Source organism: Onychostruthus taczanowskii, unplaced genomic scaffold (assembly GCF_017590055.1).
Source record: "Onychostruthus taczanowskii isolate IOZ18803 unplaced genomic scaffold, ASM1759005v1 scaffold6, whole genome shotgun sequence".
NCBI classification, from domain to species: domain Eukaryota; kingdom Metazoa; phylum Chordata; class Aves; order Passeriformes; family Passeridae; genus Onychostruthus; species Onychostruthus taczanowskii.
The window spans coordinates 6485154-6497105 of NW_024503679.1; positions in this window are offsets into that span (position 1 = coordinate 6485154).

Sequence of the window (11952 nt, forward strand, 5' to 3'; positions counted from 1 at the left end):
CCCATCCCATCCCATCCCATCCCATCCCATCCCATCCCATCCCATCCCATCCCATCCCATCCCATCCCAGTGGGCTCTGGAAAGATGAGTGCCAAGTGTCTGAGAGGCGAGTGAGGCTCATACCAGATGCATTTCTCTAATTGAGGGAAAAAACATTAAGAAAATAAGTGAAGCAAATAATCTTGGTTTCCTTTATATCATCTAAGGGTATGGATGTCACCATACTAATTCACAGAGGTGTTTCCTTTTGTGTGATGGAGTCCACCCCAGGCCTGCAGGATCAATATTTAATTGTTTAAAGGGATATTGTATTCCTTTCCTGTCACTGTTGTTAATGCCTTTGCTCTCTGTAATCCCACGGGGTCTTTTCCTGGGGATCTGATCAGAAAGATTACCCATCACTCGGGAGTGGTGGGAGGAGAGTCCCAGCCATAAAAGATTCAGGAATGCATTGAACCATTTTCTCTCTATCTCCTAATGAAGTGATGAAGCGTGTGCCACAAAATTTAACAGGGTTTTGTGGCAAATCAGGTTGCACTGCTGAGAGGAGGATTAAACCTTCATCGTTGTCCCATAAATCATGGCATCAGCTACATTTATTCTGATGGATGGTCCGGACTCTGCTGACAATATTTTATCTCTGGAAGCGCCTGCAGCCTGTGTCCTGATGTGCAATTTCTTTTTACTGCTAAGCTGAGAGGCACAGAGCGCATCCCTTCGGAGGCCTCCCCCCGGGCTTGGTATCTCAACACCATGTCAGGAAACCAAAGCAGCACCAGGAACCCCTGTCCAGGGCAAGCACAAAGGCAAAGGGGATATAGGAGGCCAGAAATGTCCTCCATGCCAGCAGGAGTGCCCCTGGGATTTGTTCATCTGCAGATCATATGGCCAGGCCTGGGATAACCCAGCTGCCTCGGTGACTGTCTCCATGGCATGGTGCTGGCCAGGGCCACAGTGCAAGGTGAGCTGTGCTCACCCTCACCTGGCAGAGAAGGGGACAATCCAAAATGCTTTTTCTAAAAAAAAAAAAAAAAAAAAAAATCCAGAGATGCCACAAGGGTTGAAGCGCATCAAGCAGATGTGGGGAATGTTTCCCAGGTTCTCTTCCCATGGGCCAAGGGACAATGGGCAGGATGTGGGCAGAGCCTGTCACAGCCACAGCAGGTCCCCTCGCTGTGACCTCCATCCACACCTCCTGTTCCTTGTTTCCTCCTCACACGAGTGACTTTGGTCACTAATCTCTGCACAGGAGCGTGTCCCTGGGGTGCACCCATCCCATACTCACTGCCCCATGTCCTTGGGCACCCCTGGCCGCCCAGCCCAGGCTGTAGGGACAGGCCAGTCACAGGCAGGGGCAGCTGGGGTGCCCAGGAACCTGCACAGCTTCCCAGTTACTTCATTGAGTTAGAACTTCATTTTGGAGCTATATTTAACGCTGGTGTGTGCACCACTTATGCCAGCATGCTCAGGGGAGCGAGCTGGGCTTTCACAGAAGCCCACAACCCAAACACCAAAATGAGCTTCACAGATTTTATTTTCTGAGCACTGGCAGAATGCAAGGGGAGCGGAGCAGTGCAAACCCTGGACAGGGAGAGGGGTTGCTTTTGCCTCAGTTACATTTAGACCCTTTCAGGGAGGAAGACAGTAGCAGCAGCAGCAGCTAGACCCTGCCCTCACCCACCACGGGCAGCAGGGGTGGTGCAGCAGCTGCAGCCTGTTTGCATGTGGCTAAGCCAGGGCAATAAAGGCTGAGCTGGACCCTTCTGTCTAGGTGGGGGAGCTGTGCCTGGTAAGGAGAGAGCTGGTGTGTTTGGGGGAATATGGGCTGCTTTGTGTCCAGGTTTAGCTCTTTAGGGTTTTGTGTTTGTGTGTGGGGGGAGGAAGCTCTGGGTCATGGCTCAGGTGCCCTGTGTGTGATGAGGCAGTGCTGCTGTCAATGTTATAAATTACCAATAAATGCTAAAAGCCTCCAGCAGGGCTGTGGAGGGGAGTTGGGTAATGAGGCAGGGGACAGAGCTGCAGGGATGAGCAGCTGCTGGGGCTGCAGCTGGGCCTGTCTCTGAGGCAGGGACATGGAGAGGTGGTGGTGCTGGGGCTGCCTGAGGATTGGGACAGGACCTGGACAAGTCCTGAGCTATTTTCTTCCTTTAGGGCACTGCTGGGGGAGAGGAGGCTGCACAGTGCCCAGCCCCTGTGCCAGGGCAGGGGGACCATTATTCTCCCTGGTGACAATCCCTGTTTGGATAGAGATGGCAGTATCACACCCATGCATCTAGGAGCCAGCACAGTTATTTATGTACAGGAAAATGCCCTTTGTAAAAAAAATGGTCTATTCATCAAGCAAAACAATTTCCTGCCCAAGGGAGGTGCCCAGAATTTGAGTCTCAGTAATGATTTCAGTACTAATTATCACTTAAGGTTAAAGATGATTGGGAGGGAAAATTAATCCCTGTTATTGGCTTCACTAGGAAGAAGTACTGCAATGCAAAGTATAAGCACCTAGTGGAGATGAATCCACAGTAGCTGCTAATACATAAACCAAACATTGCTCAAAATATCAGCCGGAAGTGGTTGGCAGCAGAGAGAGTACCAAGGAATGCCAACCCAGTCTGTGTGCTCTGCCCTGGGCACACAGTTATCCTCATATCACAGAAATGAACCCTTGGCCTGGCTGAGGGTGGCCATGCTTTTGTTTTGGTAGCCTCATGACGAAAATACAATCCCAGACTTTACAACTGTCTCCATTGCTCAGCCAAGGTCTGTCTGCACAGGCAGGAGGGGCTGCTAGAAAGAGCTGCTGTGCTGTGTGTGACAGGGTTAACAGTCCCCTCCCCTGGTAAGGGTGAGAAGGATTTTTTTCTCCTAGGAACAGGCTCTTGGCTGGCAGCCAGGCTACACCACTTTGTGAACCTGGTCAAAGGTTTTGTGTCTCTGGTGTCACCTGTGGCCTGGGCTCTTGGCACGCTGTTTGCTGTCCCAAAGAACAGGTACCTGAGCTTTTGTCCTGCTGGACAAGCACAGCATGGCTTGACCAGGATGCTCAGCACGTGCCTGGCACAAAGCCCTGTGTCTCAGCACAGCGTGACTCCTGCCTGCTGTGCTTGGGTGAAGGGTAGCAGAGCATCTTACTTGAGCTTTGCTTGGTGGAGGACGCTTCCAAAATCTGCCAGTGGTGTGAGAGCACAGTGAGGCACAAAGAAGACTCATGGCCATGGCAGGAGGTTGTGTGAGACCCCTGCCCTGCAGCAGTGAGGCTCCTGCAAGGGGCAGGCAGGGAGCAGGGGCCTCCTCGCTGGCAGTGTGTGCTGCCCAGGGTGACTGAGCCCCAGCAGCGGCTGTGTTCATCACAAACAGCCCTGGTGATGCAGGCACAGGGCGAGTGAATTACTCAAATTACTCGAATCTCCCCAGTGGTGCAGGGAGATTCAATCTCAGCCTGGCATTAAATCAAGTCAGTGACATAGATCAAAGGATACTGCTTTAATCACCTCGTTAGGCCACAGACATCATTAGTTACTCATTATGATGTGTTGATGCTGGCATTCTCTGTAACACAGTTATGTACACTCGCTATCAGACATTTTTCTCATCAAACGGGATGTCAATACTTTAACATCTTAATGAGTTACAGTCAATATCCATTGCAATAAAGCTCGTGTTTTCTCATTATTTCATCTACCCTTAGGGTTTTGATTAAAATGGCCGCTTTTCCCAGGTAATTGATTGAGGAATTAGGGAAATTCCATGTAGGAACGAGCACATGCTGCTATGCAGGCTCTGAAAACCTTCAGTTGTCTGCAAGCGCTTCAGACACTACAAGGGAGGTTGCAATTTTAATATGGATTTTGGATACTGTTGCTTAATTCTTCTTTCCCAATCACTTGTAAAACAGACTTAGTATCAAATAAAGCAATTAAAATATCTAAGAGTGTATTGGAAAAATGTTCCAAGCAAATCACTGGTTTGCAAAGGTCTAAGGATGAGAATAAGACCTGCTGTCAGGTGAGCAGCAGTTTGGATGAACTTGCACAGTAGGAAGGTTTTCTGATTTACTGCATTGGCAAAATATTAAATCATTTTCAGGAACACAAAAGCAGGCAGAACAGACTGCAGTGTTATTTCAGGCTCAGGTTGAGCAGATGTAATTTTGCAGAAGTTCCCAGTTGTTCAAAGCAGGGGTGAGGCATCATCTATTTCAGCAAAGCAGATTTTTTGCCGAGTGAACTGTGAAAGTTTGCCAGTGTAGTGGGAGAGTGAAGTCCTGAAGCTTCCCCAGCCCCCTGTCCACCTTCTAAATCCATCTAAGAAAAATGTTCACACACCACCAACAGAAAGGAATTAAATATGAGACAGAAGATGATGTAGCAGCCCCCAGGCTGCAGAACTGAGGCTGTGCCCCATGGCTCTCCCACCCAGATGGAGCAGACCGGACAGGCTGTGCTGCTGAGGTTGGTTCTCCCTGCTCTTCCCTTGGGCAGGCACAGAGCTCTGCCCACAGGGAACTCTCCTGCTTGCTCACTGCAGCCCTTCCACTTGCACCCGTCTGGACAAACCCTGGCCCCAGTTAGGTATATCAATAAAATACAAATAACTTCAGTAATTCCCCTTTAAACAAACCTCCATGAAATTTGACACTTCTAATGACAGATCTATGGCTGCAGTTGGGGACTGTAAAGCCACATTCAAACTGTCTTTTATTTGGAAAATGTTTTTTAGACAGGAAAAGACAGCAGAGGTTTCCTGGATCTAATTTAAATCCCGAATTGGACATGTTTTTACTTTTTATGGTAGTGAAAGGCCATGTGGTTGCTGGATTTGTAGGAATAAGAGAAAATCTGTCATATTCTTAGCAGTCACTGGAAATAGAAAGCGAGCTGTTGTGATTTGCTTTGGAAAACAGCAGCCACTCCCAGTGCTGAGCTCACAGCCTGGGAAAGGCCGGCTCCCAGCACACCCTGGCCATGCTGGGGCTGCACGGACACCCCGGGGTGCTGGGGGTGCATGGACACCCTGGGGTGCTGGGGGGTGAATGGATACCCCGGGGTGCTGGGGGTGCACGGACACCCCGGGGTGCTGGGGGGTGCATGGATACCCCAGGATGCTGGGGGTGAATGGACACCCCGGGGTGCTGGGGGTGCACGGCCTCCTTGGAGGTCAGGAACGTGAGTGTGGGGCTGCCGGGGCTGGGAGCAGCCCTGGGCACCTGCCCAGCACACACCTGAGCTGTGGGGCCAGGCACACCTGGGAAGGGCTGGATAAAGTAAAAGCAGCGAGTTCTGTAGAAATGCTAATGCATGAGGGAATGCAGGGGGGTTAGTGTCACCATGAAGAGCCAGCACCCCAAACCCTGGGCTCATTTTCTGGTCATCACAAGCTGGGGGGTTCCTCGGGGCCTCTGCTGAGAGCCAAGGTTACATTCCCTGAGGTAAGGTTGTAAATCACAGGTTTCTGGTGATCTGTCCCCTTGTCCTTGGAGGATTACATGCAGTGTGGAGTTACCAGCAGGAGTCACTTCAGTTACCCAGTTTGTCTGGATCACTGGAGTCCCAAAGTTTGTAAACAAGATAAGAAATCCACTCAGAAAATACTCTGAATGAAAGCCCCAAGGAAAAATGTGGCTGAAAGTATTTCTTTACAGAAGAAGGACAAGCCATTGTCTTTCCTTTCTGTGCAGCCCTTGCCTCTGTGCTTTTCAAGGTGCGAGGAAATTTTACACACTCATTTTGAACAGGGACATGGAGATGAAGAGGTGCAGGTAATGATGAAGGCAAAAGCAGCAAAGGCAGCAGGTGAAAGCACAAATATCCAGAGTGGATGAGAAATTAGACACTCTGGGGCCTGGTTCATGGAGTTAGGCAGAAGGAGTTGGGTCTCTGGGCCCAGGGAGCTCCCATGGCTCTGCTGGGCTGTGGATGAGGCCCTTGGCACATGGGAAATACAAAGAGCTGGGCTCCCATCTGCCCCTTGCAGCCAGGCTGCAGAAGCTGCCAAAGCCATTGCTCAGAGAAGGCAGTGACCATGCTGGGAGACAGGACCCTGCTTGGAAGGTGGCTCCAGGGGTGTTTCCCACCCTTGCTTCCCAGTTTAACGCTCACACTACAGGGGCCAAGGGCTGCATGGAGGGATGGCTGTGCTGGCCAGGAGGGCAGGCAGGCAGGCTCACACAGAAGCATGGCTCACACAGGAGGGGATTCACAAGTGGGAGATGCCAGGGAGGGGCTGTAACACCAGCCCAGCCCTGCCAGCAGCTCAGGAAAAGGGTTGGCTATACATCAGCCATTTCAGCAGGCTTCTACCACAGAGCGCAGCTGGTATGAGCTGAGCTGTTCTGATGCAGATGTGGAACCTTTTGCAATGAGTTTACATCCCATGGTGACCAAATATTCTGTTCATAGGGGTTTCAAAGGCTGTAAAGTACAAGCCTGGCTGAAGAGCAATCCCATGAGGTGCTGGGCTGACCCCAGCCCCTGATCTGTTCCCTGTAGCAGGCCCAGGGCCTGCAAGGCCTCCTTGGAGGTCAGGAACGTGAGCTAGGAAATGACAAGTCATGAGGACTCGGGCCTTAGAAGCCCCTCTCTGCCACCTTTCAGACCCTGCTTATCTCCCTGTAAGCCTGTAGGTCACTTTCCCCTGACCCTTTCTATTGGACAATTTTCAAAACCCCTGTAGGGTATAAAAACCCCTAATTCTGCCTGGTGCTGCGGAAGAGCTGTCACTGAGAACCTTTGTGGGGCACCCTCATAAAGAATCCTGCGGAACCTCACACAGCGCTTCTCCTCTCTCTCCCTGCGTCTGCTGCCATGGCCACAAGCAAGCTAAAGAGCTGAAATCGCAGAGCTGATAATCACTAAGAGCTGACATCGCTTAAGCTTGCTTGCCTGCAGCTGGGACCTGCTTGGGAGTTCGGACGCTGTTCTGAACCTCCACCGAGCTATCCTGGCCGCGGCACCCCACCGGGCGCATCCCGGCTGGAACCTGCCGTGATTCTTCTCCATTGAAATCCTTTTTTGGTTGCTCAAACAAGCAACTTACCTTCAAATTTATGTGACTGCATGCTTCCGGTTTTATCAGAAGTCTCACAAAATCTATCCTTTCCCTAAAGCCTCACTGGCCAGAGGGAGAACTGTAACTTTCACTGGGGATGCTGCTCTGAACAGTGAAAGTCATAAAAAACGTTATGGTGGTAATCCTTAAAAACTTCAGAACCATGGAATGCTGCTCTGAACAATGAAAGAAAAAACGTTATGGTGGTAATCCTTAAAAACTTCAGAACCAGAAGGCACATTAGACATGCCAAATTCTATCAACTGCAATTCTTTTTGATTGTAAATCAGTGCAGTGATATTTGAGAGTTTATTGAATGACATTGACATTTGGGGTTAATAATAGTTTTCTCAGGTTGATGGAGGTTTCCATGAACATCTGGAGGGAGAAATTAGTGGCCAGAGCTAGGCTGACTGTGACCCATCAGTCTTTCAACTAATTCTAGTGGGCTTTGCATCAACTGGGTGTTGGCAGCTTTTTCAGTGTCACTCACTTCTGAAGGAGGCCTACCCTAGAGTAATTAGCTCATTCACCTCTAACAGAAATTATATGTTCCTTATCTCTTTAATTAGAGTGTACATAATGTTAGTAATGAAGTATTATCTATGTATTCATTTTAAAGGGTTGTTTTGATGTCAGGCTTGCTTATATAGGGTCATTGGTATGAGGATGTGCATTAAAACCAGATTTTAAATCCCTGAAGAGTTATATAGCCCGGCATTTCCAAAGCACTTGACCTTAGAAGTACTTTAGATTGCTCCTTTCTCATGTTTCACTAATTTTTTTACATTGTGCCTCACTTGGCAAACACTAAATTGCAGGAAGTCATGTGCAATAAGGGACAGAAACAAGTTCCCTTTATTTGGCTCTTAATGTGGTCATTGGCATGATGAGGAAGAGTGACAGCATCTGAGATGAAGACACAGCTGTAAGCTCTGCAGCTCCATGACCCCCAGGCTCCTGCAGTTAGCCATTAGGTCCTTTAGGGAAGGGAGAACAGATAGAGCATTACCTGGATGTAGGTTTGCTGCCAGTTTTTTAAGGGTTTCAGCCCAAAAGCTCTGTGGTGCTGGGTACAGAGTTCACATGTTGCTCCCCAAGGAGATGCCACAGGCCTTCCAGGTGAGTCCCAGCCCTAAGGAGAACCAAAGGAATTGGTCCCTTCAACAGCCAAACTGGAGATGGAAAGGCACATCTGTCTGATCAGAGGTAAGGCAGGACTGAAGAGACACCAGAGAGCAGGTCTGAGAGTCTACAGTCTCCTGGGATGTCGTGTCCCAGGACTCATCCAGGCTCAGGCAGCAATATCCTGTAGGTGGGATTCAAATGATGTTATCTTAATTTTAGGAAAACAGCAGATTTTTAAAAGGTCTTGTTCCAGAATGAGTGATGGGGAACCCTGGGTGTTTTCTCAGCTGCAATCTGAATTGGCAGTGTGGTTGCAGCATTTTTCTTAGGCACTATTCCAGCACAACACTTGAGTATGTGCTTAATTAAATCATGTGAGAAGTTTAAGGGGCTGGAAAGCATGAAGCTAAATCCGTTGCTGGGGACTTAATATCAATGCCTCAGTTTCCCTTCCCCACCATGGAAAAGAAATATTTACTTCCCATACAGAATGCTGACAAGCTTAATTCAATCTTCCTTGTAAAGTGCCTTGAGGGCTTTAGGGAGAAGGTGCTATAAAAATCAGAATATTATTCTACACTCCCTAGCAAGACAGCACTTAGCTTTATATATTATCCTGCTGGTGATGCATCTCCCTCTGGCTGACAGCAGGATCAATTAATGTATATAAACCAAAAGAGACTGTTTAGGAGACTTGTGGTCCATGTAATCTGCTAACACCTGATGACAAATCCAAACTTGAAAAGATGGGAAAGTCAGAGGTTTTAAGGCATTTTAGTGTAAAACCAGACAGTGGAAGACTCTGAAGACTGTGTGTGTCTTCAGAGCACAACAGGAAAGGGGCTGTTTCTCCAGTGATCTATTTTTCACTCCTCATTGTTTTTTATGGCCTTTGCTACTCCCTTTTCAGTTTTTCTGATCTTTGGTAAATTAGCAAACTGTACTCTTACACTACTCTCTTATTTCAAATTTTCTTTATTAGATTGAGAAGAACCTGGACCTGACCTCAGAGGCAGCTGGAGTGAAGACAAGGGAACTGCTGCCAAGGAGAGGCCATCAAGTGAAGCCAGGGGTTAGGGCAGGGTGGAGCTTTTAAAAACCCTCTAATTGTGCTTCTGCATTTAAACATGTGGAAAGTGCTGCTCAGGACAGAGTATTGCAAGCAATACACATTTTCCTTAAGGTTCACTGATTTCAGTACTGCTAAAACAGGTATTTTGGATATTTTTAATCTCTGTCTTTTCATGCATTGAAATACAAGTATACTATAACGTCTGCAAAAACAGACACTCAAAGTGAGTGAAAAAGTGCTACTTCAAACTATCTCCCAGACAAAATGCAAATGATTGAAAATATGAAGCTCTTCACAGGTAATTGCTGTGAATCCTCATTTCCTGCCTTTAGTTCTGCACATTGTGTTCTGGCTAAACTTAATGTTTTTTCCTATTTTTGTCTTTTCAATGACAATACTTAAACTACCACATAGTAAACATCAAGAAACATAGCTACTCCTTTCATATTTTTATGTTTACTGTGTATTAAATTAATAAAATTATTACAATGAAAATGAGTTTTAACAAATCTCTAAGGTACGTGAAAAAGTAAAAAGTAAAAATAGCAATTCAACAGAGAGTGATTGGTTTGTTTATTTAAGTTTTTTAAATATGACCGTTGGCAACTCCTTTCTCTGTTTATGTGTTTGTGCCCTGCCTTTCCAGGATACAGCTTCTTCATGGAAATAATATTTCCTCCTCTATGTCTGCTGCACTTGGCACACAATGGAGTCTCATTACTCAACAGAGCCTCTACATGCCATGAAAAATAAATTATTAAACTCCAGCCATTTCAGTAGGTAAATACTGCCTTTCTAACCCGTGTGCATAAAGCAGCCAGTGTTCCACACCTGGATGTGATCTCCTCTACAAGTTCAGCCTCATTGAAGTCCTCTGGCATGAAACCTTAAGGTGCTGACACAGCGTGTGTCACCCCAGGGCTGTCCTGGGCAAAGGTGGGGACAGCTGGGACAGCAGTGCCCACCACCCACTCTGCCTGCTGGGCTGGAGACAAAGGTGGAGGAAGTTTAGAACCAAACTGTGTTTCTATGTGTATACATCTTCCAGCACCCTTTAGAGCTGTAGCTTCTACATGTGCTAGGCAGATGTTCAGTCACGCTTTCCTCTATTTCAGCAAAGACTGGCTTTATGATAGCTGCCATGGTGCATGGCCTGCGAGTTGCACACAAATACTCGAGAAGGATGAAATGCTGTTTGGCTTCCACCAAAACAGAGAGAAGAAATGCACACCTGCCCCCCGAGACTCTCCAGCTGCACAGTTCTGAGGGCAGTGCTGCACTGGCAATTCCTAGCAACTGTGGGTGAGAGCAGAGTTTGGGGCCCCAGTGGGGCCCACCACTGTCTGATCACTGCTGATCAGTTTTACTCTTGTGTCTAGATTCAGCAGCTTCTTCTCATCTGTAATTTACTGTGTTTTCCCCTGAAAATATATCTTCCTTCACCGTGGGGAAGTGTGAGGAAATCTCTGGGTTTTCTCTTCAACATATGCTGTAGCTTCTACCCTGAGTACTTTTGATGTTTGAGTAACGATGCAAAGAAAGGACAACCCCTCAGTTTGGATGTAATTTCTAAACCCCTCCATCAGAAATTTCAAATGACAGCTGATGGAGGGACAGGGCATGTCAATCCCATCATGTGGCTCTGCCTTGTGTAAGAAGTGCAGGCTTAATCCCTGCTAATGCCCCACAAGCATTGTCCAGACAGGGTTATACAAGCACCTGGAGCTGCTGCCAGGTGACACTTTGGGTGCCCCTGCGAGGCTGCAGGAGTGTGTTAGCAGCAGGGGAGGTCCCACAGTGCCAGCTGAGCCGGGTGGCAGTCGGTGTGGCACAGTGGGGCAATGCTGGTGGCACTCCCCAGGGGCCTTGGCAGCACCCTCTGTGCCCGAGCTGCCATGCATGGCTGAACATGCTTTGGCAAGGACGGCCGCCACCTGCTCCTCTGCAATGAGGACCTGGCTTCCAGCATTTTAAACATAAGGGATAGCAAAACAGTCATGAAGATTCATTGCTATAGTGACCAGAGTCATAGAGGATGCAGAGAAAAGCAGCTTCACATGATTTATGTTAGAAAGGTACCTGTTGTAAGTTAGAACAGTCCTAAAGATGCTGTGATCTATAGCAGACTCCTAAGGCAAACCAGAATCCCCTTTTCATAAGCAGCACATCTGTTTATGTAGAGAGGGGGAAATATTACAAGTCTTACGATGTTCTTTCCTGCCAAGGAAAAATCTGAAGTGCTAAATGTGCAGAGTGACTTGGTGAATCAAAGCTGGGCAATGGCTTTAAATGTGCCACGTGTTCCTTGCTGGAGCTCTGCTGCTGACAGCTGATGGCAGTTTGCTACTGGCTGTGGACAGTGGAAAAAGCAGCCTCAATGACAGCAAAGGAAGGGGAGTAAAACCCTCCCCTTCCTTAAAACGGGATTGAGGAAATGGACCCTTAGCATGGTGGGTTGTGACTAGGGCCCTGCTTTTGAAACGTGATCCTTGTGTGCAAATCCCACACAGACCAGATGCCAAAACCACAGTGATTCTTTGACATTTCAGTTGAGAAAGAGAACAAATGTGCTCTGTACTCATCTTTTCTTTTTTGAAACAAAACCAATTAAATTAACTTTGAAACAAGGGCTTTGATTACTATCTCTCTGGCGTCATCTTCACGTTGATGCAATTCTGTAGACTGGTGGCATCACTGCTGATTTGCAC